Source organism: Bos grunniens, chromosome X, assembly GCF_055505025.1.
Source record: "Bos grunniens cultivar Pamir isolate PY7600 chromosome X, Bosgru_T2T1.0, whole genome shotgun sequence".
Taxonomy (NCBI): Eukaryota; Metazoa; Chordata; class Mammalia; order Artiodactyla; family Bovidae; genus Bos; species Bos grunniens.
Window position 1 is genome coordinate 46,136,106 of NC_141194.1, and position 27,181 is coordinate 46,163,286.

Consider the following 27,181-nt stretch of genomic DNA (forward strand, 5'->3'; position numbering starts at 1 on the left):
AGCAATCTTGAGAAAATACAACGCAAGAGGCATCACACTCACTGATTTCCAACTACATTACAAAGGTAATTAATAAAAATAGTATGGTATGGGGAAAAAAACAGAGACATAGCTCAATGCAACACAGAAGAGAATCGAGAAATAAACTCATGTATAAAAAGTCAATTAATTTTCAACAAAAATAACCAAGAATATACACTGGAGAAAGGACAATCACTTCAATAAATGGTGTTGGGAAAACTGAAAAGCCACATGCAAATGAATGAAACTGGACACCTATCTTATACCATACACAAATATTAACTCAAAATGAATTAAAGGCAGGGGCAAAATTGCAGAAGAGTAGATCGACATGAAGCACATCTTTCTCCATTGATGCATCAATAATATTTCCACAGATACAAAAGTTCTTTCTCACAGAACATTCACAGAATACTAGCAGAAATCCCTAACCACCAAAAAAAAAAAAAAAATTATAGGGATCGATGCTTAACAAGGTAGGAAAAAAAACAAAGAAGGGAGAAGGAAGAGGAGAGCAAGCAGGACCAGACCAGCACCCATGGGAGAGATCCCTGCATCCAGGGAAATTGGTTAGGACAGAGGGGATGCATTTGATGCTGTCAGAGGGTAAAGCAGCTGATCTGTGACAATCTGAAAGAGTAAGAACAACACAGACAATCTGCCACGGCCCCCACACACCAGATAGGGCTGTATGGCCACTGGTGCACGTGGGGACTGGGAGCTAGAGCATAGGGACTGGAGAGCAATTCTGGTGCTAGGACTGTGGTTGGCTGCAGGGAGATGGCCTGAGGGAACAATAGGGGGGAAATCCACAGCACGGAATGCCTTTGGAGGAAAACCAGACAGCCATGGAAGCAGGGAGATTCACTGCTGAGTAATGTGCAGAGTCTCTCTCTTGCCACACACCAGTGATGACAGATGAGCAAGAGAGAATGATGCCAGATAGGGCAGCCCTTTGAGCACCTGATGCACCAAGCAATAGTGAAGGACCTACATGCCTCTTTGAGCACCATCTGCTAGAGGCTAGAAAAAACTTCTAATGCAGTCATATCTCCTGTGCCCAGGGCCACCAGCTTCCCTGAACACCTGATGCCACTTGGGTCCCCCAAATCCAAGCAGCCACACCACCTCCACTCATGGTCCTCACTTGGGTCCCCTCTTCCCCCCAAGTCATAAAGGGCAGCCTCAGGAGCAGACCTCTGTGAATGCCCCACACACAGAGGTGGAGATAAACCACAATTGAGCTTGAGGGGTGGAGCAACTAAGAAGAAGGGTCAAAAACATTTCCATCAGCTTCAAAAGTGGCAGATTAAATCCAAACAATCAACTAGGCAGACTTTGTCCGCCTATGGACTATATGAAAGGACCATGAGTGTTCCTACACACACACACACACACACACACACACACCCCTAGATCTGGCAGCTATTGACATTGAAGGCAAGCACACATTGGAGTAGGGGCATATTAGAGTCTGAGCTATCCCCACATCAATCCCAGATACCAACCCACACCAGCATTGGAGGGCTTCCTAAGAAGGCAGTGGTGGGCTGTGGCTCACAGCAGGGGCAAGGAGGCTGACAGCTGAGACACTAAGAAAACATTTATTATCATTTCTATGTTTCAATTTATTCTGTTTTTAGTTCTACTTTGTGTTTTTTCCTTCTTTCTTCTTCTTCTTTTTTTTTTTTTTCTGTTGTGGCTGTTGTTTTCGTTATTCCTATATTTAGGCTATTGGGTTTCCCAGGTAGTGCTAGTGGTAAAGAACCCACCTGTCAATGCAGGAGATGCAAGAGACATAGGTTCAACACCTGGAGGAGAAGATCCCCTGGAGGAGAGCATGGCAACTCACTTCAGTATTCTTACCTGGTGAATCCCATGGAGAGAGGAGCCTGGTGGGCTACAGTTCATAGGGTCACAGAGTCAGACATGATTGAAGCAACTTAGCACACACAGCACACATTTAGTCTTTTGGGATGTTTTCAAATCATTGCTTTTATTTAATCTTTTAATTAATTTATTTAAATGGAGGATAATTACTTTACAATATTGCAGTGGTTTTTGCCATTTATCAACATGAATTGGCCACGGGTAAACACATGTCCCTCCAACCTGAATCCCCCCTCCCATCTCCCTCCCCACTCCATCTTTCTGGGCTGTCTCAGCACCAGCTTTGGGTGTCCTGCTTCATGCACTGAACTTTCACTGGTCATCTATTTTACATATGGCAATGTACATGTTTCAATACTATTATCTCACATTGATACACCCTCACCTTCTCCCACTGAGTCCAAAAGTCTGTTCTCTACATCTACACCTCCCTTGCTTCCCCACATGGAGGATTGTCATTTCATCTTTCTAAATTCCATATATAAGCATTAATATACAGTATTTCTCTTTCTCTTTCTGACTTACTTCACTCTGTATAATAGGCTCCAGTTTCATCTGCTTCATTAGAACTGATTTAAATGCATTCATTTTTTATAACTGAGTAATATTCAGTGTATATTCACAATATACATTGTGTGTATGTACCACAACTTCCCTATCCATTCACCTGCCAGTGGACATCTAGGTTGCTTCTATGTCCTAGCTATTGTAAATAGTGCTGCAATGAACATTGGGGTACATGTGTCTCTTTCAATTCTGGTTTCCTTGGGGTATATGTCTAGCAGTGGGATTGTTGGGTCGTATGGCAGTTCTATCCCCAGTTTTTAAGGAATCTCCACACTGTTCTCAATAGTGGCTGCCCCAATTTTCATCCCCACCAATAGTGTAAGAGGGTTCCCTATTCTCCACAACCTCTCCAGCACTTACTGTTTGTAGACACTTGATTATGCCATTCTGACTGCCGTGAGATGATACCTCATAGTTTTGATTTGCATTTCTCTAATAATGAGTGATGTTGAGCATCTTTTCATATGTTAATTAGCCATCTCTATGTCTTCTCTGGAGAAATGTCTGTGTAGGTCTTTTACACACTTTTTGATTGGGTTGTTCATTTTTCTGGTATTAAGCTACATGAGCTGCTTGTATATTTTGGAGATTAATTCTTTGTCAGTCGTTTCATTTCCTATTATTTTCTCCCATAATGAAGGCTGTCTTTTGACCTTGTCTATAGTTTCCTTCATGTGCAAAGGCTTTTAAGTTTAATCAGGTCCCATTTGTCTATTTTTGTTTTGTTTCCATTATTCTGGGATGTGTGTTATAGAGGATCTTGCTGAGATTTATGTTGGAGAGTGTTCTGCCTATGTTTTCCACTAAGAGTTTTGTAGTTTCTGGTCTTAAATTTAGGTCTTTTTTGAATTTGTGTGTGTGTGTGTGTGTGGTGTTATAAAGTGTTCTAGTTCCATTCTTTTACATGTAGTTGACCAGTTTTCCCAGCACCACTTGTTGAAGAGACTGTCTTTTCTCCACTGCATATAGTTTTGCCTTCTTTGCCAAAGATAAGGTGTCCATAGGTATGTGGACTTATCTCTGGGCTTTCTATTTTCTTCTGTTGATCTATATTTATGTCTTTGTACCAGTACCATGCTCTTTTGATGACTATAGCTTTGTAGTACATTCTTAAGTCAGGAAGGTTGATTCCTCCAGTCCCATTCTTCTTTTCAAGATTACTTTGGCTATTCGAGGTCTTTTGTGTTTCCATACAAATTTTGAAATTATTGGTTCTAGTTCTGTGAAACATACCATTGGTAGTTTGATAGTGATTGCATTGAATCTATACATTGCTTTGGGTAGTATACTCATTTCCACTATATTGATTCTTCCAGTTCAAGAACATGGTATATTTCTCCATCTATTTGTGTCATTTTTTATTTCTTTCATCAGTGTTTTACAGTTGTCTATATATAGGTCTTTTGTTTCTTTAGGCAAATTTATACCTAAGTATTTTATTCTTTTTGTTGCAGTGGTGACTGGGATTGTTTTCTTAATTTGTCTTTCTGATTCTTCATTATTAGTGTATAGGATGCAAGGGATTTCAGTGTATTCATTTTGTATCATGAAAATTTACTACATTCATTTATTAGCTCTAGTAGTTTTCTGGTGGTATCTTTATGATTTTCTATGTAGAGGATCATGTCATCTGCAAATAGTGAGAGTTTTACTTCTTTTCTTCCAATCTCGATTATTTTTCTTTCTTTTTCTTCGCTGATTGCTGTGGCTAGGACTTCCAAAACTATGTTGAATAACAGTGGTGACAGTGGGCATCCTTGTCTTGTTCCTGACTTTAGAGGAAATGCTTTCAATTTTTTACCAATGAGGATGAGGTGTGCTGTGGGTTTGCCATATATGACCTTTATTATGGTGAGGTATGTTCTTTCTATGCCTGCTTTCTGGAGAGTTTTTACCATAAATGGGTATTGAATTTTGTCAAAGGCTTTCTCTCCATCTATTGAGATAATCATATGGTTTTTATTTTTCAATTTGTTAATATGATATATCACATTGTTTGATTCATGAATATTAAAGAATCCTTGCATCCCTGGAATAAAGCCCACTTTATCATTTTGTATGATCTTTTTAATATGTTGTTTGATTCTGTTTGTCAGAATTTTGTTGAGAATTTTTACATCTATGTTCAACAATGATATTGGCCTGTATTTTTCTTTTTTGTGGGTGGCACCTTTGTCTGGTTTTGGTGTCAGGATGATTTTGGCCTCCTACAATGAATTTGGGAGTTTTCCTTCCTGTGAATTTTCTGGAAGAGTTTGAGTAGGATAGGTGTTTGCTCTTCTCTTCTACTTTGATTATTTGGTACTCTGTGGGGTTTTTTCCCCCATATTTTGGCTTTTATCTTTTTTGGTAGGTGTTTTTTCCTGTTATTTTTCATATATATATATATATATATATATATATATATATATATATATATCTTTTTAGTACACATCTATTTAACTTTACTTTTCTTGTATTCACTTTTTTTTTTTTTTGGTTTTCTGTTTTTTTATTTCTTAGCACTCTGCTTTTGTTTTGATTCCTGTTATGTGTTTTAGTTGGTTTTATTTTTAATTGATTGATTTCATTTTTGGTTTGTTTCGTTCACTGGGTTACTCCATTGTACTTTGCTTTCTTTGGTATGTTTTGGTTTCATTCATCTTTGTGTGTGTGTGTATGTGTGTGTGTATGACCCTTTGTTTTGTTTTTGTTCGTTTGCTTTTGCTTTTCTCATTTGTCTGGGTTTCATTTTGGGGGTTTTGACAGTTTTGTTTTTTTAAATCCCCTTCAAATCCATGACAAATGGCTTGGGGCTTCTTGGTTTCCCCAATCAGAAGCCCATCCTGAGCCTCTGGGGCAGGAACACAGAATCCGGGACATTGACTTCCAGAAAACTCCGACCCCAGGGAGAACTATCATGAAGATCTGCACTGGAATTCAAGACCTGGCTCCACCCAACTGCCTGCAGCACCAAGTACTGGATGCCTCACCCAGACAAAGGGAATACAGGAACACAAACCCAATCATCAACAGACAGGCTGCCCACAGACACCCTAAAAAACATCATCTCACATGGCCCTGCACATCAGAGGGAAACACTCACCTCCAACCAGAATGCAGGCAAAATCCCTCCTAACACAAAACATACACAAGAAACAACCTCACCAATCAGGGGCAGAGATAAGAATCAAGAAGGAATACAACCCTATAGCCTGGGGAGAGGAGACCTCAAACACAATAAATCAGAGAAAATGAAAGGGCAGAGAAATATCAGGCAGATGAAGGAACAAGGTAAAAACACACAAGACCAAATTAACAAAGAGGAGATAAGCAAAGTACCCAAAAAGAATTCAGAGTAATGATAGAAAAGATGATCCAAAATCTAAAAAATACAATGGAAGACATGCAATAATCATTTAATACATTTAACAAGGACCTAGAAGAAATTAAGTATAAACAAACAGTGATGAACAATACAATTTCTGAAACTAAAAATACTCTAGAAGGAATCAGTAGCAGAATAACTGAGCAGTAGAATAAATAAATGAGCTGGAAGACAGAATGTTGGAAATAACTGCTGAAGAGCAGAATAAAGTAAAAAAAAATGAAAAGAACTGAGGAGCAACTCAGAGACCTCTGGGACAATATTAAACATGGCAACATTGGAATTGTACAAGTACCAGAGAATAAAAGAAAAGTTTTGAGAAAACATATGAAGAGATTATAGTCAAAACTTCCCTAAAATGAGGAATAAAATAGTCAATCAAGTCCAAGAAGGGCAGAGAGCCCATACAGAATAAACACAAAGAGAAACATGCTGACTCACATATTAATCAAATCAACAAAAATTAAATACAACGAAAAAATATTAAAAATAGCAAGGGAAAAGCAAAAAGTAACATACAAGGGAATCCCCATAGGGTTAACAACTGATCTTTCAGCAGAAATTCTGCAGGCCAGAAAAGAGTGGCAGTATATAGTCAGAGTAGTGATAGTGAAAATTTACAATTAAGATTACCCCACCCAGAAAGGATCTCATTCTAAATCACTGGAGAAATCAAAAGCTTTCCAGACAAGCAAAAGTTAAGATAATTCAACACCACTAAATCAGCTTGGGATTGGGGGCAGGAGGAGAAGGGGACGACAGAGGATGAGATGGCTGGATGGCATCATTAACTCGATGGAAGTGAGTCTGAGTGAACTCTGGGAGTTGGTGATGGACAGGGAGGCCTGGTGTGCTGCGATTCATGGGGTCACAAAGAGTCGGACATGACTGAGTGGCTGAACTGAACTGAATTGAACTGAAATCAGCTTTACAGTAAATGCTAAAGGAGCTTATCTAGGGATGAAACACAAGAGAAGGAAAAGACCTACAAAAACAAACTCAAAACATTAAGAAAATGACAATTTGGAATTTATATCAATAATTACTTTAAATGTAAATGGATTAAATTCTTCTACTGAAGGACACAGACTAGCTGAACAGATTAAAAAAAAAAAAAATTGTATATATGCTGCCTACCACAGACCCACTTCAGACATAGGGAGACATACAGAGTAAATGTTCAAGAATGGAAAGATAATTTCTAGGCAAATGGAAATCAACAGAAATCCAGAGTGGTAACTCTCCTATCAGACAAAATAGACTTTAAAGATTATATTGTAAGAGACAATAAAGGATACTATATAATGATCAAGGGATGAATTCAAGAAGAAGACATAACAACTGTAAATTATTATGAACCTAACATAGAAGTACTTCAATACATAAAGCAAGCACTAACAGACATAACAGGGGAGACTGACAGTAACAATAGGGGGACAGTAATAATAGTAGGGGACTGTAACATCCCACTTATACCAGATTATCCAGACAGAAAATTAATAAGTAAACACAAGCCTTAAATGACATCTTAAACCAAATGGACCTAAATGATATCTATAGGAACTTCCATCCAAAAGAGCAGAATACAAGTTTTTCTCAGTGTACATGGAACATTCTCTAAAATAGATCATATTTGGGGTCACAAATCAAGCCTTGGTAAATTTAAGAAAATTGTATTCATATCAAGCATCTTTTCTGACCACAGTGCTAAGAGATTAGATATAATTTGCAGGAATAAAACTGTAAAAATCATAAATATATGGTGACTAAACAATACACTTTTATATAACCAAGAATTCACTAATAAAACAAAGAGGAAATTAAATATACTTAGAAAAAAAATGACAATGAAATACAATGACCTCAAACCCATGGGATTTGGAAAAAGTGGTTTTAACAAACAATTTATAGCAATACAATCCTACTTTACAAAATGAGAAGAACATCAAATACACAACTTAAACTTACACTTAAAGGAAGTAGAAAAAGAACCAAAAAAAAAAAAAAAAAAATCCAAAAGTTAGTAAAAAGAAAGAAAGAAAGATCAGAGCACAAATAAATGAAAAAGAAATAAAACAATAACAAAGATCAATAAAACTAAAAGCTGGTTCTTTAAGAAGGTTAAAAAAAAATTGAGAAATCATTAGCCACTCATCAAGAACAAAGGAGAGAAGACTAAAATGAGTACATTTAGAAGTGAAAAAGAAGTTACAGGAAAAAAATGCAGAAATACAAAGGATCAAAAGAGACTCCTACAAGCAACCAAATGCAATAAAATGGAGAACCTGGAAGATAGGGACAAATTCCTAGAAAATTACAACCTACCAAGACTGAACCGAAAAGAAATAGAAATTATGTACAGAATTAACACAAGCACTGGAATAGAAACTGTGATCAAAAGTCTTCCAACAACAACAACAAAAAAGCCAAGGGCCAGATGGCTTCACAGGATAATTCTATCAAACATTTAGTGGAGAGCTAATACCTACCCTTCTCAAAACCTTCCAAAAATCACAGAGGGAGGAAAACTCCCAAACTCATTACACAAGGCCACCTGATACCAAAAACCAGACTAAGATATCACCCCAAAAAGAGAAAATTACAAGCTGATATCACTGATGAACATTAGTGCAAAAATCTCCCATAGAATACTAGCAAAGAGACTCCAACAACACATTAAAGGGATCATACACCATGATCAACTGGGGTTTATTCGAGGGATGTAAGGATTCTACAAATACAAATCAATCAATCTGATACACCATATTAGCATAGTGAAAGATAAACACTATATGATCATCTCAATAGATGCTGAAAAAGCTTCTGACAAAACTCAACAATATTTATGAAAAGCACCCTCCAGAAAACAGACATATAAGTAACCTACATCAACATAAAAAGGCTATATATGACAAAACCACAGCAAACACTATCCTCCATGTTAAAAAACCAAAAGTATTCCCTCTAAGATCTAAAACAATACAAGGGTGCCCACTCTCACCCCTATTATTTAACATGGTTTTGGAAGTAAGGAAATAAAAGGAATCCAGATTGGAAAAGAATAAATAAAACTCTCACTGTTTGTGGATGGCATGTTATTTACTATACACAGAAAACCCTCAAGATGCCACCAGAAAATTACTAGAACTAATGAATGAATTTATTAAACTTGCAGGATACAAAATTTATACACAGAAATCCCTCGCATTCCTATACACTAACAATGAAAAATCAGAAAGAGAAATTAAGGAAACAATCCCATCACCATTGCAACACAAATAATAAAATATCTAGGAATAAACTTATGTAAGGAGACAAAACACTTATATGCATAAAATTATAAGACATTGATGAAAGACATCAAAGATGACACAAAGAGACGGAGAGATATACCACGTTCTTGGATTGGAAGAATTAACATCATGAAAGTGATCATGCTAGCCCAAGCAGTCTACAGATTCAATGCAATCCCAATCAAATTCTGATGGGACTTTTCACAGAACTAGAATTTTTTTTTTTTTTTTTTTTTTTTACAACTTGTATGGAAACACAAAAGTCCCCGAACAGTAAAAGCTATCTTGAGAAAGAAAAATGGAGTGGGAGGAATCAACCTTCCTGACTTCAGACTATATTACAAAGCAACAGTCAGCAAGACAGAATGGTAGTGACACAAAAATAGAAATATAGAACAAAAATAGAAATGGAACAAGACAGAAATCTTAGAGATAAACCCATGCACCTATGGGCACCTTATCTTTGACAAAGGAGGCAAGACTATGCAATGGAGAAAAGACAGCCTCTCCAATAAGTGGTGCTGGGAAACTGGACAGCTTCATACAAAAGAATGACATCAGAATAGTTACTAGCACCATACATAAAAATAAATGGATTAAAGATATACCTAAATGTAAAGCCAGAAACTAGAAAACTCAGATGAAAAGAGGCACACATTGACAAAAATTTCAGCAAGATCCAAGTTTGATGCATGATACTGGTTGCTTGGGGCTGGTGAACTGGGACAACCCAGAGGGATGGTATGGGGAAGGAGGAGGGAGGGGGGTTTGGAACGGGGAACACGTGTATACCTGTGGCAGATTCATGTCGATGTATGGCAAAACCAATACAATATTGTAAAGTAACTAACCTCCAATTAAAATAAATAAATTTATGTTAAAAAAAGATCCTCTTTGACCCACCTCCTAGAATAATGAAAGTAAAAACAAAAATAAACAAATGGGACCCAATTAAACTTAAAAGCTTTAGCACAGCAAAGGAAACTATACATAAGATGAAAAGAATTGCAAATGAAGCAACTGACAAAGGCTTAATCTCCAAAATTTACAAGCATCTCATGCAGCACAATATCAGAAAAATCAAACCACTCATTCAAATTGGGTGGAAGACCTAAACAGACATTTCTCCAGAGAAGACATCCAATTGGCCAACAAACAAGTGAAAAGGTGTTCAAAATTGCTCATTATTAGAAAAAGAAAATCAAAACTACAAAGAGGTAGTTCAGAATGGCCCTCATGAAGAAACCTACAAACAAGGAATGCTGGAGAGGATGTAGAGAAAAGGGAACCTTCTTGCACTGTTGGTGGGAATGTAAATTGATACAGCCATTATGGAGAACAGTATGGAGATTCCTTAGAAAGCTAGGAATAAGACTACCATATGTCCCAGAAATCCCACTACTATGCATGTGTGTGTGTGCATGCTCAGGCATGTTGGACTCCTTGTGACCACATGGACTATAGCCCACCAAGCTCAGTTGTTATATATACTGGGAAAACCATAATTCCAAAAGACATTTGTATCCAGTGTTAATTGTAGAACAATTTACAATAGTTATGACATGGAACCAGTCTAGATGTCCATCAACAGATGAACGGATAAAGAAGCTGTGGTACATATATACAATGGAATATTACTCAGATACAAAAAGGAATGGGTTTAAGTCAATTGAACAGAGGTAGATGAACCTAAAGCCTGTTATACAGAATAAAGTCAGAAAGATAAAAACAGATATAAAAAATTAATGCATATCTATGGAATCTAAAAAATGGTACTGATGAGCATATTTGCAGGGCAGAAATAGAGATGCCTACATAGAGAAAAGACATGTGAACACAGTGGGTTAAGGAGAGAGTGAGATGAACTGAGCAAGTAGGATTGAAATATATACATTTCCATTTGTAAAACAGCTAGTTGGAAGTTGTATGACACAGGGATTTCATCCTGGTGCTCTGTGATGACCTAAAGGAGTGGGATGGGGCTGTGGGAGGAGGTTCAAGAGGGAGGAGATATATGTATACTTATGACTGATTAATGATTTTGTGTAGTAGAAACAAATACAATATTGCAAAGCAGTTATCCACCGATTTTTAAAAAATCACCAATAATAATGTGAGTTAAATAAAGACACTTTCAGCATGCATGGATGCATATATTCTTGTTCTATGCACTTTTTCCTGTGGTGACTCTTGGCAGGGAGGTATGATCAGAAGGCAGACAGAATGAAAACCACAATCACAGAAAACTAACCAACTGATCACATGGAGCACAGCCTTGTCTAACTCAATGAAACCATGAGCCATGCCATGGAGAATCATCCAAGACAGATGGGTCATGGTGGAAAGTTCTGACAAAATGTGGTCCACTGGAGACAAGAATGGAAAACCACGTCAGTATTCTTGCCTTGAGAACCCCATGAACAGTATGAAAAGGCAAAAAGATAGGACACTGAAAAATGAACTCCCCAAGTCAGTGGGTGACCAATATGCTACTGGAGATCAGTGGAGAAATAACTCCAGAGAGAATGAAGAGATAGACCCAAAGTGAAAACAACGCCCAGTCGTGAATGTGACTAGTGAAAGAAGTAAAGTCCAAGGTTGTGAAGAACAATATTGCATAGGAACCTGGAATCTTAGGTCCATGAATCAAGGTAAATGAAACTGATCAAATAGGAGATGGCAAGAGTGAACATCGACATTTTAGGAATCATTGAACTAAAATGGACTGGAATGGGTGAATTTAACTCAGATGACCATTATATCTACTACTGTGGGCAGAAATCCCTTAGAAGAAATGGAGTAGTCCTCATAGTCAACAAGAGTCTGAAATGCAGCAGTGTGGTAAAATCTCAAAATGGCAGAATGATCTCTGTTCATTTCCAAGGCAAACCATTCAATATCACAGCAATCCAAGTCTATGCCCCAATCACTAATGATGAAGGAGTTGAAGTTGAGCTGTTCTATAATGACCTACAAGACCTTCTAGAATTAACACAAAACGAGATGCACTTTTCATCACAGGGGACTGGAATGCAAAAGTAGGAAGTCAAGAGATACCTGGAGTAACAGGCAAATTTGGCCTTGGAGTACAGAATTAAGCCAGGCAAAGGCTAACAAAGTTTTGCCAAGAGAATGCACTGGTCATAAAAAATACCCTCTTCCAACAACACAGGAGATGACTCTACACATGGCATAACCAGCTGGTCAATACTGAAATCTGATTGATTGTATTCTTTTCAGCCGAAGTTCGAAAAGCTCTATACAGTCAGCAAAAACAAGACTGGGAGATGACTATGGCTCAAATCATGAACTCCTTATTGCAAAACTCATATTTAAATGGAAGAAAGTAGGGAAATCCACTAGGTCATTCATATATGACCTAAATCAAATCTGTTATGATTATACAGTGGAAGTGACAAACAGATTCAAAGGATTAGATCTGACAGACGAGTGTCTGAAGAACTGTAGACAGAGGTTCGTGACATCATACAGGAAGCAGTGATTAAGATTATCCCCAAGGAAAAGAAACGCAAAAATGCAAAATGGTTGTCCTAGGAGGCCTTACAAATAGCTGAGAAAAGAAGAGAAGCTAAAGGCAAAGGAGAAAAGGAAAGATATAACCATCTGAATGTAGAGTTCCAAAGAATAGCAAAGAGAGTTAAGAAAGCCTTCCTCAGTGATCAACTCAAAGAATTAGAGGAAAACGATAGAAATGGAAAGACCAGAGACCTCTTCAAGATAATTAGAGAAAACAAGGGAGTTTCATGCAAAGATGGGCACAATAAAGGACAAAAACCATATGGACCTAACAGAAGCAGAAGATATTAAGAAAAGGTGGCAAGAATATACAGAAGAACTAAACAGAAAGGATCTTAATGACACAGACAACCACGATGGTGTGATTACTTAACTAGAGCCAGACATCTTGGAATGTAAAGTTAAGTGGGACTTAGGAAGCATCACTACAAGCAAAGCTAGTGGAGGTAATGGAATTTCCAGCTGATCCATTTCAAGTCCTAAAAAATAATGCTGTGAAGGTGCTGTATTCAATATAACAGCAAATTTAGCAAACTCAGCAGTGGCCACAGAACTGCAAAAGGTCAGTTTTCATGTCAATTCTAAAGAAAGGCAATGACAAAGAATTTTCATATTACTGCAAAATTGCATACATCTCACATGCTAGCAAAGTAGTGCTCAAAATTCTCCAAGAGAGGCTTTAACAGTACATGAGCCAAGAATTTCCAGTTGTTCAAGCTGGATTTAGAAAAGGCAGAGGAATCAGAGATCAAATTGCCAACATCTGTCGGATCATAGAAGAAGCAAGACAATTCCAGAAAAACGTCTATTTCTCCTTTATTGGCCATGCCAAAGCCTTTGACTGTGTGGATCACAACAAACTAGCAAATTCTTCAAGAGATGGGAATATCATTCCACCTTACCTGCCTCCTGAGAAATCTGTATGCAGGTCAAGAAGCAACAGTTAGAAATGGACAAGGAAGAGTGGACTGGTTTCAAGTTGGGTAAGGAGTACATCAAGACTGTATATTGTCACGCTGCTCATTTGATTTATATGCAGAGTACATCATGAGAAATACCAGGCTGGATGAAGCACAAGCTGGAATCAAGATTGCCAGGAGAAATATCAATAACCTCAGATATTCAGATGACACCACCCTTATGGCAGAAAGCGAAGAGGAACTAAAGAGCCTCTTGGTGAAAGTGAAAGAGGAGAGTGGAAAAGCTGGCTTAAAATTCAACATTCAAAAAACGAAGATCATGGCGTCAAGCCCCCTCACTTCATCGCAAATAGATGCGGAAACAACGGAAACAGTGAGAGACTTTATTTTCCTGGGTTCCAAAATCACTGAAGCTGGTGACTTCAGCCATGAAATTAAAAGAAGCTCCTTGGGGAAAAAAGTTATAACCAACCTAGACAAGATATTAAAAAGCAGAGACATTACTTTGCCAACATAGGCCCATCTAGTCAAAGCTATGGTTTTTCCAGCAGTCACGTATGGATGTGAGAGTTGGACCATAAAGCTGAGAACCGAAGAATTGATGCTTTTGAACTGTGGTCTTGGAGAAGACTCTTCAGAGTCCCTTGGACTGCAAGGAGATCCAACCAGTCCATCCTAAAGAAATCAGTCTTGAATATTCATTGGAAGGACTGATGCTGAAGCTGAAACTTCAGTACTTTGGCAACCTGATGCAAAGAACTGACTCATTTGAAAAGACCCTGATGCTGGAAAAGATTGAAGGTGTAGAAGAAGGGGACAATAGAGGATGAGATGGTTGGATGGTATCACCAACTTGATGGACATGAATTTTAACAAGCTCTGGGAGTTGGTGATGAACAGGGAGGCCTGGTGTGCTGCAGTCCATGGGGTCACAAAGAGTCAGACACAACTGAGCAACTAAACTGAATTGATACACTCTTTCTAGAAAGCACTGAAGATTATGGTAGTGCTTATACCAAGAAGGAAAATCTTATGAGTTAGGATGCAGTGGATCCTATTTAGGATCATACACAAAGGAACTCTTAGGACTGTCGCCATGGTCCTCAGCCACTGGCCTAGAGGGCAACAGAAGAATATTGGGCTCAATTTTTTTCTATGTATATTAAAATGACTCTGATGAAACAGTTGAGTAAAATAAACATTTATTTAAGAATGTCTCTTCTAACGATATGCAAAACAATAATCAAATATAGCAAACAAAATTTTAGCAGAAATAAAATGCAATGAAGGTCAATACTTGACACTAAAGAAATAATTTATTTCTTCTTGTTAATGCAAATATTGTTAGCTGATTTACCTAAAATTAAGATTTATTATTACTTTTTAAGGATGAGTGTAATGTTGGAAAGTGGTGTAAAAGAGTAAATCCTCAATATCCTAAGAGGAAACAGAGAATGCAATGTGTATGGATGTTTTTTTTTTAGCACATACGGAGGGATTTTTCAAGAAAATAATTTAAAATAATTGTTTCTGTATAATATCATATGTGAAATGAATCACCAGTCCAGGTTTGACGCATGATACAGGGTGCTCAGGGCTGGTGCACTGGGATGACCCAGAGGGATGGTATGCGGAGGGAGGTGGGAGGGGGATTCAGGATGGGGAACACATGTACACCCGTGGTGGATTCATGTTGATGTATGGCAAAACCAATACAATATTGTAAAGTAACTAGCCTCCAATTAAAATAAAGAAATTTATATTAAAGATAAATAAAATAAAATAATCGTTTCTACAGAAATTGCACTGGGAGTGGGAAAAAGTAGGAAATTGAGTGTTTCTCTCACTTCAAGTATTTTTGGTTTCTACTTTACTTGTTAATATGTGTGCTTGTCTTTACTAAATATTTTAAGTATATTTTAAAAATGAATTTAAAATGTGAATGCAAGACCTGAAACTGCAAAATTCCTAGAAAAAAACAGGTGGTAAGCTCTTTGACATCAGTCTTTGTGATTTTTTTTTTTTGGATTTAACATCAAAATAAAAGCAACAAAAGAAAAAGGAAGCAAATGCGATATCAAACTAAAATACCTCTGCATAACAAATGAAATCATCAAAAAAATGAAAAGGCAACATACCAAATGGGGGGAAATATTTGAAATTCATGTATCTGATAAGAGGTTAATATCCAAAATATATAATGAACTCATACCACTTAATAGCAAAAACAAACAAAATCCAATTATAAAATGGTCAGAGGATCTGAATAGATATTTTTCCAAAGAAGACATACAGATGGCAAACAGATACATGAAAATATTTTAATATCACTACTCATCAAGGAAGTGCAAATCAAATTCACAATGAGTTATCCTGTCACACCTGTTAAAATGGCTATTATCAAAAAAACACAAGAAATAACAAGAGCTGACAAAGATGTAGAGAAAAATGAATACTTGTACATCATTGGTAGAAACATTAATTGGTGTGGGCCACGTGTAAAACAGTATGGAAGCTCCTCAAAAAATGAAAAACAGAATTACCTTATGATTCAGCAATTTCACTCCTGGATATATATCCAAAGAAAACTAAAAACTAATTTGAAAAAAAAAAAAAAACATGCACGCCAATGTTCATAACAAAATTATTTACAATACCCAAAAGATGGAAATAATCTAAGTATCCATCAACAGATTAATGGATGAAGATGTAAAATTTTTCCATGTGCAACAACATGGATGGAGTTGAAGGACATTGTGCCTAGTGAAATAAGTCAGACAGAGAAAGACAATATTGCATGAAATCACTTACATGTGGAATCTAAAATACAAAAAGAAAAAAAAAAAAACTAGTTAATATAACAAAAAAAGAAACAGATGCACAGATAGAGAGAACAAACTAGTAGTTATCAGAAAGGAGAGGGAAACGGAGGAGGGTCAAGATTGGGGTAGGGGATCAAGAGGTACAAAGTGCTATGTATGAAATAACCTACAAGGATATACTGCCTAGCACAGGGAATATAGCCAATATTTCATAATAACTATATTTTTAAAATTTTCATTGGAGTATAGTTTATTTGTAATGTGTAAGCTTCTGCTGTATAGGAAAGTGAATCAGGTATACATATACATGTATTCACTCTTTTTCTGATTCTTTAACCATTCTTGTTATTACAGAGTATTGAGTTCCCTGTGCTATATAGTAGGTCTTTATTAGTTATTAATTTTATACATAGTAGTATGTATATATCAATCTCAGTCTCCCAATTTGTCCCTTTCCCCTTTCCCCATTGCTTACCATAAATTTGTTTTCTATATCTCTGACTCAATTCCTGTTTTGTAAATAAATTTATTTGTACCATTTTTTTAGATTGTACTTATAAGCAACATTATATGATATTTGCCTTTGTCTGACTTACTTCACTCAATATGACAATCCCTAGGTCCATCCATGTTACTGCAAATGGCATTATTAGCTTTTTGATGGCTGAGTAATATTCCATACCAGACCACCTGACCTGCCTCTTGAGAAATCTGTATGCAGGTCAGGAAGCAACAGTTAGAACTGGACATGGAACAACAGACTGGTTCCAAATAGGAAAAGGAGTACGTCAAGGCTGTATCTTGTCACCCTGCTTATTTAACTTCTATGCAGAGTACATCATGAGAAACACTGGACTGGAAGAAGCACAAGCTGGAATCAAGATTGCCAGGAGAAATATCAATAACCTCAGATATGCAGATGACATCACCCTTATGGCAGAAAGTGAAGAGGAAATAAAAAGCCTCTTAATGAACATGAAAGTGGAGAGTGAAAAAGTTGGCTTAAAGCTTAACATTCAGAAAACGAAGATCATGGCATCTGGTCCCATCACTTCATGGCAAATAGATGGAGAAACAATGGAAACAGGGTCAGGCTTTATTTTTTTTTGGCTCCAAAATCACTGCAGATGGTGACTGCAGCCATGAAATTAAAAGACACTTACTCCTTGGAAGGAAAGTTATGACCAACCTAGATAGCATATTCAAAAGCAGAGACATTACTTTGCCAACAAAGGTTCGTCTAGTCAAGGCTATGATTTTTCCTGTGGTCATGTATGGATGTGAGAGTTAGACTGTAAAGAAGGCTGAGCGCCGAAGAATTGATGCTTTTAAACTATGGTGTTGGAGAAGACTCTTGAGAGTCCCTTGGACTGCAAGGAGATCCAACCAGTCCATTCTGAAGGAGATCAGCCCTGGGATTTCTTTGGAAGGAATGATGTTAAAGCTGAAACTCCAGTACTTTGGCCACCTCATGCGAAGAGTTGACTCGTTGGAAAAGACTCTGATGCTGGGAGGGATTGGGGGCAGGAGGAGAAGGGGACAACAGAGGATGAGATGACTGGATGGCATCACTGACTCGATGGACATGAGTCTGAGTGAACTCCTGGAGTTGGTGATGGACAAGGAGGCCTGGCGTGCTGCGATTCATGGGGTCGCAAAGAGTTGGACACGACTGAGCGACTGAACTGAACTGAACTGAATATTCCATTGTATATATGTACCACATCTTCTTCATTCATTCATCTCTTGATGGATATTTAGGTTGCCTCCATATCCTGGCTATTGCAAATAATGCTGCAGTGGAAACTGGAGTGCATTTATAATAACTTTAAATTGAATATAACCTGTAAAAAAAAGAATCGCTTTTTTATACACTTGAAAATAATAAATACATTGTAAGTCAACTATACTTCAATAAAAAATAAACAAAGAAAATAAAAATAAATAAATAGTAAAATATGGAGAATTCTCAATACTCAACAGTAAAAAAAAAATCTTAGTAGAATGAAGGAAAGACATTTCACTGAAGATGGTATCCAGGTAGCAAATAAGTACATGAGATGTTCAACTACATCAACCTTAAGGAAATGTTGAATAATACTAATATGAGATTTTATCATGTCTTTCAGAATCACTAAGCCAAAAAAAGATGACAATAATAACAATATGAAACTTTGAGGATATGGAAAAACTAAATTATTCTTATGCTATTAATGGGAATGTAAAATAGTACAGCCACTCAGGATAGCATTTTGAAAATTTCTTAAAAATTTTAAAAAACTAAACATGCAACAAAAGTACCACAGCCTCACATATCATAATCCTGGATATTTATACTAGTAATATGAAAATTTAGGTTAACTATAAACCTGTATATAAATATTCATAACAGCTTTCTTTGTAATATCACAAAACTAGAAAAAACCCAGATGTTTATCAATGTGGGAATGATTAAACAAACAGTACAGTCATATCATGAATACTGCACTGCAATAAAAAGAACAAACTATTGATATATGCAACAATCTAAATGAACTCCAGATAATTATGTTGAGTAAAAGAAAATCCAATTTCAAAACTTCCACGTAAAATGATTAAATTTATGTATTATTTTTGAAAAGTCAAAATAATAAACATTGATGATAGAATAAAAGAAAATGTATATGCAATCCTGTGTTCACTGCAGCATTATTTACAACAGCCAAGAACTGTAAACAATCTAATTGTATATTGATGGATTAATGGATAAATAAAATGTGATATATATATAATATATTTGTATATTATATATGCAGATATTATATTATACATATATTGTGCATATATGTATATATATTATACATATATACATAGCATTATTATAATATACATGTATTGTATCTATCTATCTATCTATCTATCTATATATTTATATACACACACACATACAACAGAGAAGGCAATGGCAACCCACTCCAGTACTCTTGCCTGGAAAATCCCATCGATGGAGAACCCTGATGGGCTGCAGTCCATGGGGTCGCTAAGGTTTGGACAGTACTCAGCGCCTTCACTTTCAATTTTCACTTTTGTACATTGGAGAAGGAAATGGCATCCCACTCCAGTGTTCTTGCCTGGAGAATCCCAGGGACAGGGGAGCCTGGTGGGTTACTGTCTATGGGGTTCCACAGAGTCGGACATGACTGCAGCAACTTAGCAGCAGCAGCAGCACACACATACAATAGAATGGTATTTGGCCACAAAATGGAAATATTGCAATTTGTGAAAACAGAGATCGATGTTGAGGGCATTATTCTAGGTGAAATAAGTCAGACAGAAAAAGACAACTGCAGTATGATCTCAATTATAAATGGAATATTTTACAAATCCTAAAAAAAGTTGAACTCATATATAGAGAAAACAGATTGGAGGTTACTAGAGGTGGGGTGTGAAAAGCAAACAAAATGAGTAAGGAGGTAAAAGTACAAATTTCCAACTATAAAATAAGTAAGTCCTGGACATGTAATTTACAGAAGGTTGACTATAGTTAAAAAATACTTTATTTCATATTTGAAAGTTGCTAAGAGAGTATATCTAAAAAATTCTCATTACAAAAAAAATATTGAAACTATTTGTGGCAATGGATGTTAACTAGACTTATTGTGGTGAGCATTTCCTAATACATATACAAATTATATTATGCTGTACCTCTGAAATTAATGTCAATTACATTTCAATAAAAAAGAAGCATTTCTTTAATTTAGTGACTGATCATATGTGGGATGGAAGACAAGAAAAAAGTGAAGAGATGAAAAAGGATTTTAGGCTCAGGAATCAGACTGCCTCAGTCTCATTTCCGACTCTGCCACTTATTAACTATGCAAACATGGTTAAGAATCTACCCGCCAATGCAGGAGATGCAAGAAACATGGGTTTGATCCCTAGGTCAGGAAGATCCCCTGGAATTGAAAATGGTAATCCATTCCAGTATTCTTGCCTGAAGAATTCTATAGACAGAGGAGCCTAGCAAGCTACAGTTCATGAGGTCACAAAAAGTCAGACAGGACTGAGTCACTGAGCACGTATAGCTTAAGAACAGTAACCATCACATAAGAGGCACTCATATATATGAGCTATTGTTTCTCCCTCTACTGAGAAATGCATTTCTCTTACTTTCTGTACTTCTCGCTTTGCTCACTGCTCAGAAAACTGGCTGCCATGAAAAGCATACCTCCCAAAGATTGGTGGGGACTGATTTAGTAGTTATATGTCTGGGTCTATCTGTAAAATAAAGCATTAGGTGATTTACAGAGTGCCTGAAGAACTACGGATGGAGGTTCGTGACATTGTACAGGAGACAGGAATCAAGATCATTACCAAGAAAAAGAAGTGCAAAAAAGCAAGGTGTCTGTCTGAGGAGGCCTTACAAACAGTTGTGAAAAGAAGAGAAGCAAAAAGCAAAGGAGAAAATGAAAGACATACCCATCTGAATGCATAGTTTCAAAGAATACCAAGGAGAGATGAGAAAGGCTTCCTCAGTGATCAGTGCAAAGAAATAGAGGAAAACGATACAATGGGAAAGACTAGAGATCTCAAGAAAATTAGAGGTACCAGAGCACTATTTCATGCAAAGATGGGCTCAATTAAGGTCAGAAATGGTATGGACCTAACAGAAGCAGCAGATATTAAGAAGAGGTGGCAAGAATACACAGAAGAACTATACAAAAAAGACCTCATGACCCAGATAATCACGATGGTATGATCACTCAACTAGAGCCAGACATCCGAGAATGCAAAGTCAAGTGGGCCTTAGGAAGCATCACTACGAATAAAGCTAGTGGAGGTGATGGAATTCCAGTTGATCTATTTCAAATCCTAAAAGAAGATGCTGTAAAAGTGCTGCACTCAATATGCCAGCAAATCTGGGAAATTCATCAGTGGCCACAGGACTGGAAAAAGTCAGTTTTCATTCTAATCCCAAAGAAAGGGAATGCCAAAGAATGCTCAAACTATAGCACAATTGCAAAGTAATGCTCAAAATTCTCCAAGGGAGGCTTCAAAAGTATGCAAACCATGAATGTCCAGATGTTCAGGCTGGATTTAGAAAAGGCAGAGGAACCAGAGATCAAATTGCCAACAACTGTTGGATCATCGAAAAACCAAGAGAGTTCCAGAAAAACATATATTTCTGCTTTATTGACTATGCCAAAGTCTTTGATTCTGTGGACCACAACACACTGTGGAAAATTCTTAAAGACATGGGAATACCAGACCATCTGACCTTCCTCTTGAGAAATCTGTATGCAGGTCAGGAAGCAACAGTTAGAACTGGACATAGAACAACAGACTGGTTCCAAATAGGAAAAGGAGTGCATCAAGGCTGTATATTGTCACCCTGCTTATTTAACTTCTATGTAGAGTACATCATGAGAAACGCTGGACTGGAGGAAGCACAAATTGGAATCAAGATTGCTGGGAGAAATATCAATAACCTCAGATATGCAGATGACACCACCTTTATGGCAAAAAGTGAAGAAGAACTAAAGAGCCTCTTGATGAAAGTGAAAGAGGAGAGTGAAGAAGTTGGCTTAAAACTCAACATTCAGAAAACGAAGATCATGGCATCTGGTCCCATCACTTCATGGAAAATAGATGGGGAAAAAATGGAAACAGTGACAAACTTTATTTTGGAGGGCTCCAAGATCATTGCAGATGGCGACTTCGGCCATTAAATTACAAGACGCTTACTCCTTGGAATGAAAGTTATGACCAACCTAGCATATTAAAAAGCAGAGACATTACTTTGCCAACAAAGGTCTGTCTAGTCAAAGCTTTGGTTTCCCCAGTAGTCATATATGGATGTGAGAGTTGGGCCATAAAGAAAGCTGAGCGCCAAAGAATTGATACATTTGAACTTGTGATGTTGGAGAAGACTCTTGAGAGTCCCTTGGACTGCAAGGAGATCCAACCAGTCCATCCTAAAGGAAATCAGTCCTGAATATTCATTGGAAGGGCTGATGCTGAAACTGAAGCTCCAATAATCTGGCTACCTGATGCGAAGAACTGACTCATTGGAAAAAAAAAAAAAAACTGATGCTGGGAAAGACTGAAGGCAGGAGGAGAAGGGGACAACAGAGGATGAGATGGTTGGATGGCATCACCGACTTGATGGACATGAGTTTGAGCAAGGTTCAGGAGCTGATGATGGACAGGCAAGCCTGGCGTGCTGCAGTCCATGGGGTTGCAAAGAGTTGGACATAACTGAGAGACTGAACTGAGCACAAAATTGTAAAGCAATTTACTTTCAATTAAATTTTTTAAAAAATCCATTAAAAAATTGAAAACCACATCAAATACCAATACAACATGGGGAAAAATAAAGGTCAAGTTTCAGATCATAATGGAACTCAATTTGTAAAAAGAAAAATTACCAATGGTATATTTATCTGAACTAGAACAAAATATTTAACAAATTATATGAAAATATGGTAGTTTAGTCACTATGTCGTGTCTGACTTTGCAATCCCATGGACTGCAGCCCACCAGGCTCCTCTGTGCATGGGATTCTCCAGGCAAGTATACTGGAGTGGGCTGACATTCCCTTCTCCAGGGGTTTTTCCTGACCCAGAAATTAAACCTGTGTTTCCTGCTTTAGCAGGCAGATTCTTTACCACTGAGCCACCAAAGAAGCCCCATGAAAATATGAAAATATAAAAGACGTCAAATAGCCAAGGAATTTTGAGAATTTAAAACAGACCTGGAGGAATCAGGCACCCTGATTTCCATTTATACTACCAAGCTACAGTCATTGAAACAGTATGAAATTGGCACAAATACAGAAATATAGATCAATGAAACTGGATAGAAAGTCCAGAGATAAACCCACCCACCTATGGTCAACAAATCTATGACAAAGTAGGCAAGAATACACAATGGAAAAAAGACAGCCTGTTCAATAAGTGATGCTGGGAAAACAGGGAAGCTACATGTAAAAAAATTAAATTAGAGCACTCCTTAACACCATCCACAAAAATGAACTCAAAATGGATTAAAGATCTAAATATATGGTGAACACTATAAAATTCTTACAGGAAAACATACACAAAACATTCTGACATAAATCATAGCAAGATCATTTTTTATCCACTACCTAGAACAATGAAAATAAAAACAAAAATAGACAAAATTGAATCTAATTAAACTTAAAAGCTTTTGCACAGCAAAGGAAACTATAAACAAGATGAAAATACAATGCTCAGAATAGGAGAAAACATTTGGAAGCAAAGTAACTGACAAAGGATTAATCTGTAAAATATACAGATAGCTCATGCAGCTCAATATAAAAACAGTTAAAAAATTAATGGTAGATCTAAACAGATATTTCTCCCAAGAGCACATAGAGATGGCCAAAAAGCACGTAAAAACATATTTAACATCACTAATTATTAGAGAAATGCAAATCCAAACTACAATGTGATATCACCTCACACTGGCCAGAATGGCCATTATGAAAAATTTTACAAACGATCACTGACTCGATGGATGTTAGTTTTAGTGAACTCTGGGAGCTGGTGATGGACAGGGAGGCCTGGCATGCTGTGATTCATGGGGTCACAAAGAGTCGGACACGACTGAGCGACTGAACTGAACTGAACTGAAATGCTGAAGAGGGTGTGGAGAAAAAGGAACCCTCCTACACTGTTAGTGGTAACGTCAATTGGTACAGACACAATGGAGAACGTTATGGAAGCTTCTTAAAAAACTAAAAATAAAGCTACCACATGACCCAGAAATCCTACTCCTAGGCATATACATGGAGAAAACCATAATTTGAAAATATATGTGCATCCCAATGTTAATTGCAGCAGTATTTACAATAGTGGAGAAGGAAAAGTGCAACCCACTCCAATAGAATTGCCTGGAAAATCCCACAGACAGAGTAGCCTTGCAGGTTACAGTCCATGGGGTCACAAAAGAGTCAAATATGAGTTAGTGTCTAAATAGCAACAACAACAAAAATTACAATATCTAAGATATGGAAATGAGAGAGTCAATTCCTAGGCAGGTTGGTAAGAAGTCCAGGGTCCCTGAGGAGGAGAGACAGGTCTGGGGATCCCAAGGAAGAGAAAGGGTTCTGGACTTTTCAAGGAGGAGGAAAGGACAAACATCTTTTGCTCTACATTCCTTAGTCTTAGTCACATAAAACATTTTTTTTTTCTTTAAGCCCAGAAGTGATGATTACACAACAAACAATTCAGTTTAAACTCTACTAAGGATTATATTCTTCAGTATTCTTGTCTTGAGAACCCCCTGAACAGCATGAAAAGGCAAAATTATAGGATACTGAAAGAGGAAATCCCCAGGTCGGTAGGTGCCCAATATGCTACTGGAGATCAATGGAGAAATAACTCCAGAAAGAATAAAGGGATGGAGCCAAAGCAAAAACAATACCCAGTTGTGGATGTGACTGGTGATAGAAGCAAGGTCCGATGCTGTAAAGAGCAATATTGCATAGGAACCTGGAATGTTAGGTCCATGAATCAAGGCAAATTGGAAGTGGTCAAACGGGAGATGGTAAGAATGAACATCAACATTCTAGGAATCAGCGAACTAAAATGGACTGGAATGGGTGAATTTAACTCAGATGACCATTATATCTACTACTGTGGGCAGGAATCCCTCAGAAGAAATGGAGTAACCATCATGGTCAATAAAAGAGTTTGAAATGCAGTACTTGGATGCAATCTCAAAAACGACAGAATGATCTCTGTTCATTTCCAAGGCAAACCGTTCACTATCACAGTAATCCAAGCCTATGTCCCAACCAATAAGGCTAAAGAGGCTGAAGCTGAACAGTTCTATGAAGACCTACAAGACCTTTTAAAACTAACACCCAAAAAGATGTCCTTTTCATTATAGGGGACTGGAAATGCAAAAGCAGGAAGTCAAGAAACACCTGGAGTAACGGGCATATTTGGCCTTGGAATACAGAATGAAGCAGGGCAAAGACTAAGAGAGTTTTGCCAAGAAAAAGCACTGATCATAGCAAACACCCTCTTCCAACAACACAAGAGAAGACTCTATACGTGGACATCACCAGATGGTCAACACAAAAATCAGATTGATTATATTCTTTGCAGCCAAACATGGAGAAGCTCTATACACTCAGCAAAAACAAGACCGGGAGCTGACTATGGCTCAGATCATGAACTCCTTATTGCCAAATTCAGACTTAAATTGAAGGAAGTAGGGAAATCCACTAGACCAATCAGGTATGACCTAAATCAAATTCCTTATGATTATACAGTGGAAGTGAGAAATAGATTTAAGGGACTAGATCTGGTAGACACAGTGTCTGATGAACTATGGACGGAGTTTCATGACATTGCACAGGAGACAGGGATCAAGACCGTCCCCATGGAAAAGAAATGCAAAAAAGCAAAATGGCTGTCGCTGTCTGAGGAGGCCTTACAAATAGCTGTGAAAAGAAGAGAAGTGAAAAGCAAAGGAGAAAAGGAAAGATATAAGCATCTGAATGCAGAGTTCCAAAGAATAGCAAGGACAGATAAGAAAGCCTTTCTTAGTGATCAGTGCAAAGAAATAGAGGAAAATAACAGAATGAGAAAGACTAGAGATCTCTTCAAGAAAATTAGAGATACCCAGGGAACATTTTATGCAAAGATGGGCTCGATAGACAGAAATGGTATGGACCTAACAGAAGCAGAAGATATTAAGAAGAGGTGGCAAGAATACACAGAAGAACTGTACAAAAAACATCTTCACGACCACGATAATAATGACGGTGTGATCACTCACCTAGAGCCATACATCCTGGAATGTGAAGTAAAGTGGGCCTTAGAAAGCATCACTACCAACAAAGCTAGTGGAGGTGATGGAATTCCAGTGGAGCTATTTCAAATCCTGAAAGATGATGCTGTGAAAGTGCTGTACTCAATATGCCAGCAAATTTGGAAAACGCAGCAGTGGCCACAGGACTGGAAAAGGTCAGTTTTCATTCCAATCCCAAAGAAAGGCAATGCCAAAGGATGCTCAAACTCCATAATTGCACTCCTCTCATACGCTAGTAAAGTAATGCTCCACATTCTCCAAGCCAGGCTTCAGCAGTACATGAACAATGAACTTGCAGATGTTCAAGCTGGTTTTAGAAAAGGCAGAGGAACCAGAGATCAAATTGCCAATATCCACTGGATCATCAAAAAGGCAAGAGAGTTCCAGAAAAATATCTATTTCTGCTTTATTGACTATGCCAAAGACTTTGACTGTGTGGATCACAACAAACTGTGGAAAATTCTGAAAGAGATGGGAATACTAGACAACCTGACCTTCCTCTTGAGAAACCTATATGCAGGTCAGGAAGCAACAATTAGAACTGGACATGGAACAACAGACTGGTTCCAAATAGGAAAAGGAGTATGTCAAGGCTGTATATTGTCACCCTGCGATTTAACTTCTATGCAGAGTACATCATGAGAAACGCTGGACTGGAAGAAGCACAAGCTGGAATCAAGATTGCCAGGAGAAATATCAGTTACCACAGATATGCAGATGACACCACCCTTATGGCAGAAAGTGAAGAGGAACTCAAAAGCCTCTTGATGAAAGTGAAAAGGGAGAGTGAAAAAGTTGGCTTAAAGCTCATCATTCAGAAAACGAAGATCATGGCATCTGGTCCCATCACTTTATGGGAAACAGTGTCAGACTTTATTATTTGGGGCTCCAAAATCACTGCAGATGGTGACTGCAGCCATGAAATTAAAAGACGCTTAC

General features: G+C 37.4%; 2 protein-coding genes across 4 annotated transcripts in view; both read right to left on the reverse strand.

Moving 5' to 3' along the window:
- ARHGEF9 (Cdc42 guanine nucleotide exchange factor 9) overlaps nt 1-27,181 on the reverse strand; it is a 555,038-nt gene that overhangs the window by 471,017 nt on the left and 56,840 nt on the right. The gene's annotated exons all lie outside the window — the stretch shown is intronic.
- The window catches only part of AMER1 (APC membrane recruitment protein 1), a 66,526-nt gene continuing 56,840 nt past the window's right edge, over nt 17,496-27,181 (reverse strand). Inside the window, exon 5 of the transcript XR_015159915.1 lies at nt 17,496-18,261. The gene's annotated coding sequence lies outside the window, so the exon portion shown is untranslated. The remainder of the gene's footprint in view (nt 18,262-27,181) is intronic.